This window comes from Rhinopithecus roxellana, chromosome 3, assembly GCF_007565055.1.
Source record: "Rhinopithecus roxellana isolate Shanxi Qingling chromosome 3, ASM756505v1, whole genome shotgun sequence".
NCBI classification, from domain to species: domain Eukaryota; kingdom Metazoa; phylum Chordata; class Mammalia; order Primates; family Cercopithecidae; genus Rhinopithecus; species Rhinopithecus roxellana.
The window spans coordinates 65761318-65766911 of record NC_044551.1 but is presented as its reverse complement, the minus strand read 5'-3'; the positions used below and the strand labels follow the sequence as shown (position 1 = coordinate 65766911).

Sequence of the window (5594 nt, the reverse complement as noted above, 5' to 3'; positions counted from 1 at the left end):
AACAAATCTGGAAGCCTCACATTACCTCCCTTCAAACTATACTATAAGGCCTTGGTCACCAAAACAGCATAGTACTGTATAAAAAATAGGCACATAGACCTATGGAACATAATAGAAAACCCAGAAATAAAGCCAAATACTTACCAATAACTCATCTTTGAAACACACAAAAAACGTAAAGCAGAGAAAGGATAACCTATTTAACAAGTGGTGCTGGAATAATTGGCAAAACACATGTAGAAGAATGAAATTGAATCCTCATCTCTCACCTTATACAAAAATCAACTCAAGATGGATCAAAAACTTACATCTAAGATCTGAAATCATAAAAATTCTAGAAGGCAACATACATTCTTAAGGTTTCTCTGCAGTGTGAGCTCTTTCATGTTTGAGGGAATGGGAAAGAGTAAATGTTTTACCACATTTCTTACATTCAAGGGGCTTTATTTATTTATTTTTGAGATGGAGTCTCACTCTGTCGCCAGGCTGGAGTGCAGTGGCACAATCTCGGCTCACTGCAACCTCCGCCTCCTGGGTTCAAGTGATTCTCCTGCCTCAGCCTCCTGAGTAGCTGGGATTACAACCATATGCTATGTTACCTAAGGCCTAAGGCCCAACCTCCCTGTGTTACCTAAGGCCCCGCCCTCTCTGCACAGCTCGCTCCCCATTGGCCGGGGGGCGGGCCCTGGGCGCCCGGCTCCGCTGGGGGCGGGGCGGCGGGCGGCGGGCGGGGCCCTGTACACCTGCATGCTGTGTGTCCCGGCCTCAGCCCAGCGCCAGCTGCAGCTCCTTGATCCGAGCCGGATCCTGAGCGGGGAACACGGGCTGAAGCGGCGGCGGCGGCAGCGGTGGCGGCCCCGCCCAGCGGCTCCCTTGTTGAGGCTGCTGCGTCTCTGTCGGCTGCTCAGCTGCGCTCTAGTCGGCCCAGGCGCGGCGGCGAGGAGCTAGGGCTGGGAGGCGGCGGCCCGAGGTGAGACTGGGCGACGGGCGACGGGGTCTCCGGACCGGGCGGGGGTCTCTGCGCCGGGCGTGGCGGCTCCGAGCTGGGCTCCGCAGGGTCCGGGGTCGGGACCCCGGGTCCGTGCGCCTGGGCTTTGTCTCCGCCTCGGGTGGCACCGGGGGCTTCGCGTCTGCTGCGATACCGCGTGGGCCAGCGCGGGGGTCTCGGGCGCCCTGCGGGTGCGGGCCGGTCCCCACTGCTCCCCGGCTCCCCGCGTCTGCCGCGGAGGGGACTGCATGGACCCGGGCGCTGGCTTCTGCGCGGTCCTCCGCGGCCTGGCTGGTCCCCGCGTGCGGCAGAGGGGGCCCTGCATGGACCCACTCATGGAACGGGGTCCGGGTCACCGCGTGTGGAGACTCCAACGCCCTCCCCGCCCTCCCTCGCAGTGAGGCTGCTTCGCCAGACTCACCGAGGGGACTGCACGGACCCTCAGACGAGGGAGTCCCTGACTCTGGGTGGGGGCTCTTTCCTGGCCCCGCATGATGGCTTCCTGAGTGTTTTGTCACTTATCTAGGTGGCTGCGTGGACCCGCGCGCGTGGGTCCTGGCTGCCCTGCTAGTGGCGCTGTGCGCCGCCCCGTGACTCATCTGGGTCGACCCCGCCTGGGACGCACGTGTAGTGGGGGTCTGTGCGCGGTTGCTGGGGACGCACTGCCCCGCCCCGTGATTTATCCTCTCACTTGCTGGGCGGGAGAAAGCGAAAGGCGCGCGCCCGGAGCTGTCGCGCAGCGGCCTCACCGACCTCTGCCCAGGCCGGCGGGTCCGGGGGGGCGAGGGGTTGTCACCGCGCGTTCCACTGCCGCACTTCCTGCTCTGGCCTTCGGCTGGGCTCTGATTGGTGGAAGCAGGGCCCTTCTGCCTGGCACTTCTTGATTTCTTCCGTTAGTAATGGGAAGAAAAAAAAATCTGGAAAGCCAGATTGAAAACTTTGTAGCTCTCAGCTCCTGGAGAGTGGAAGAAACTCTCCCAAGAATTTGGCGGGCTGAAAATGCGTTTCAAGTAGGAGCATCCACACCCACGGAATGAGGCCAAGGCAGTTACAGTTAGAGGTCAGATTTATGAGGGGGGAGCCAGGGTGAGGTCCATAGGTGGGGAGACTCCGACCTCAGCTTGATGGGGAGACCTGCTGCTGCCCCTCAGACGCCTATTTCTCAGCCACCAGAGAAAGTGGAATCACTCCTTAGTGAATGCTTTCATCAAACTTTTGAAAAACCTGTAATATCCCAGGAAGCATAATCCAACTGGACAGTTTTCCCCTTTTAAGAGTGTTAAGCGTCCCGGAGACAAACAGCAGAAGGCTCAGGAGTCCAAATACTCAACCTGAAGTTCTTTCTGGTAAGAGATGGTGTATAAGTACAGGCACTAGGAGGACAAAACTGAACTAATCACTGCAGCTGTGGCTCCTAGCCCTGTAGCATGTCATGCAGGCCCTTTTGCCTTCTGTCTTCCCCTGTCCCAGACCCTAAGGCTACAGCCCACCTCCAGTCATCAGCTCCTGCCGACCCATTGCTATGAACTCTGTTTCAGTGGCTCCCTTCTCTCTGAAGTTTGCTTGTTCTCCTGAAGTCTGTCGTCTTTAAGAGCTTTGATCTGCAGGGACAGATTGGCTTTGGGCAGTACATAGTTAACTGTAGCACCGCTTGAAAAATACTCTGATAGAGGTGGGCAGGCAGTTTGTACATGCGGGTAAGTGCGAGGTCCTTTTTCAATACCATGAATTCAAGTATTCATGCTATTTAAAATCTGCAATTCTTTGACTCTCCAGAGGTTTTTAGATTAATTTTTTTTCTATTACTTCCTAGTGTTTGTTGCATAGTTCAGAGTACTTGATTAAAACTTAACCAGGTCGGCTGGGTGCGGTGGCTCACGCCTGTAATCCAAGGACTTTGGGAGGTCTAGGCAGGCGGATCACTTGAGGTCGGAGTTCGAGACCAACCTGGCCAACATGGTGAAACCCTGTCTCTACTAAATAAGAAAAATTGTTGGCGTGGTGGTGGCTCCTGTAATCGCAGCAATTCAGGGACTGAGCAGGAGAATAGCTTGAACCCAGGAGGCGGAGGTTGCAGTGAGTGAAATGGCTCCACTGCACTCCAGCCTGGGCCATAGAGTGAGACTTCCTCTCAAAACAAAAACAGAAACAATGTACTGGGTCTACCTCTGGCTCTGGAATTTTCCTGGAAGGTCTTCTCTTCTGGGCTTCATTTTTCTCACTTTTGAGGATCGTAAATGACATAATTTCCAAGAATTTTTGCCCTACATCTTTAATTCTTTCAAGCAAATATAGCAGAGAAAAATTATCTTCCCCACAATGGTGTAAGGAAGTCTCTCACAGAAGGGGACACTTGGGTATGGAGAAGACACAGGGTATGTATAATTAGGATTGTTTTCTATCTTTAATTGGCCAGTATTGTTTTATATTTTAGCATTTTTGGGGACCATCAAAATTTGTGTTTCAGTTATCATTAATATTTTACAAAGTTATTGAATGTGCATGATTTAGTCTTAACAATCTCTTCAATTATTTTACATCCCATGTAAAAATGAAGTAATGAAGGTCCATGTAAATAACATTCCCGTGCTTTTGAGCATATTTCTGACATTGCAGTTTCTAAGTGCCCTGTCTTGAGGTTGGGAAGCTAACGGACAGTTAAGGGCAGTCAGAGGTCAAGGTCAGCAAAGCATCACCTTTGACATTTGAAATCCAGCAGCAGGTATCACAAGTGAACCCATTCCAGCATCCAGGAAGTTTCTCTGCCCTGCCTCTCCTCCAGCCACCTCAGAATCTGTGTCTGCAGTGTTGGTCCTGCTTTTCTGTCTCTCCTCTGCCTTTTCTTTCTCTTCACCACTTCTACCGAGTGCCTCTGATTGTCCAGACAGTGGCAGTGGGAGTACAAGGCTAATAAGTTCCTCAGAGAACTTATATTTTCTGTGCAGATATTGTTATACTGTCATATATAGTGTCGACAAACATTGATACAGATTCCTGTGAAGTGCAGAAGCACCGTCGTAGAAGCAGAGAAGCGAGAGATGCAGAGGCCGCACTGGTGACTCACACATGGAGAGCTGGAGTTCTTGGTCTAGTGGGATAAACGACCTGGACATCATTTCAGTGCAGCCGAGTGAGTGCTGGATGGCTCCCTCGGGGCATCTGGGCTGGGTTTGTCTGTGTTTAGTCTCCTGCCTGGTCCTTAGAGTTTATCCGTAGATAGCATTGGGAGGTTTCTAAGTGAAGGAAAAGGCGTCACTTACCTGAAACCTGAAATTTGTAGGTGTTCTGGCCATTTGTAATTCACTGAATCTGTTTGTCAGAGCAAGTCTATCTCTCTTTTGGATGGAGTGTGGCCAGCCCTGCCTTGCGATGTAAGGAAATCGGGAACGCTTGTCAGGTGACAACACCGTGCCAGACACTCTTCTAGGGGTTTCCACGCGAATCGCTGTATTCATTTCTGTTGCTGCTTTACCACATTTCCACATATTTCGTGGCTTAAAAACATTGAAATTGTCTATCTCACAGTTCTGTAGGGCAGAAGTCTGACATGGGTGTCACTGGGCAAAAATCACCATGTGGTCTGGGCTGCATTCCTCATTGGAGAATTGTTTCCAAGCGCTTTTGGCCAAATCTAGTTCCTTGTGGTTGCAGGACTGAGGTGTCTGTTCCTTGCTGGCCATCTGTTGGGGGCTACCCTCAGCTCCTGAGGCCTCTATCTGGTCTTTGCACGTGTCCCATCACTCAGGACATAGTGGGCCAGGGACTGGTCAGCTCTCCAGTTCCGTGTGCATTTCTCTTCTTCCACTCGTGAGAAAGTTCTAAGCCCTATTTAAAAATTTTTTTTGAGATGGAGTCTCACACTGCTGGCCCGGCTGGAGTGCAGTGGCATGATCTCAGCTGGCTGCAACCTCTACCTCCCGGGTTCAAGTGATTCTCCTGCTTCAGCCTCCTGAGTGGCTGAGACTACAGGTGCCCACCACGATGCCCGACTAATTTTTGTATTTTTAGTAGAGATTGGGGTTTCACCATTTAGCCAGGGTGGTCTCCATCTCTTGATCATCGTGATCCGCTGCCTTAGCCTCTCAAAGTGCGGAGATTACAGGCGTGAGCCACCTCCAGGACATTCTACGCTTTTAGAGGCTCATGGGATTAGATTGGACCTCCCTGGATAGCCCAGGATACTTCTCCTAAGGCCTGTGGCAAAGCCTTTTGCGCGTGACATAGTCACAGGTCTCGGGGGTTGGAATCTCCCACCACAGTTACCGATCCACTTACTACAGCAGCCTGGGAGGTGTTTTCATTGCCCCTGGTTAAACGTACCATTTTTTTTTGTTTGTTTTTTTTTGCAAATTGGCAGGAACATGAAGATCCTTCTTTTTTTTTTTTTTTTTGAGATGGAGTCTCTTCTGTTGCCCGGCGAGTGCAGTGGTGCGATCTTGGCTCACCACAACTTCCACTTCCCGGTTCAAGCAGTTCTCCTGCCTCAGCCTCCTGAGTAACTGGGACTACAGGCACATGCCACCAAGCCTGGCTAATTTTTGGATTTTTAGTACAGACGGGGTTTCAGTATGTTGACCAGACTGGTCACAAACTCCTGACCTCGTGA

The 5594-nt window shown here is 51.7% G+C and overlaps 1 pseudogene; it reads right to left on the bottom strand.

Moving 5' to 3' along the window:
- Positions 1 to 492: 492 nt before the first annotated feature.
- LOC115896494 lies at positions 493 to 1601 on the bottom strand (annotated as a pseudogene).
- Between the last annotated feature and the right edge of the window lie 3993 nt (positions 1602 to 5594).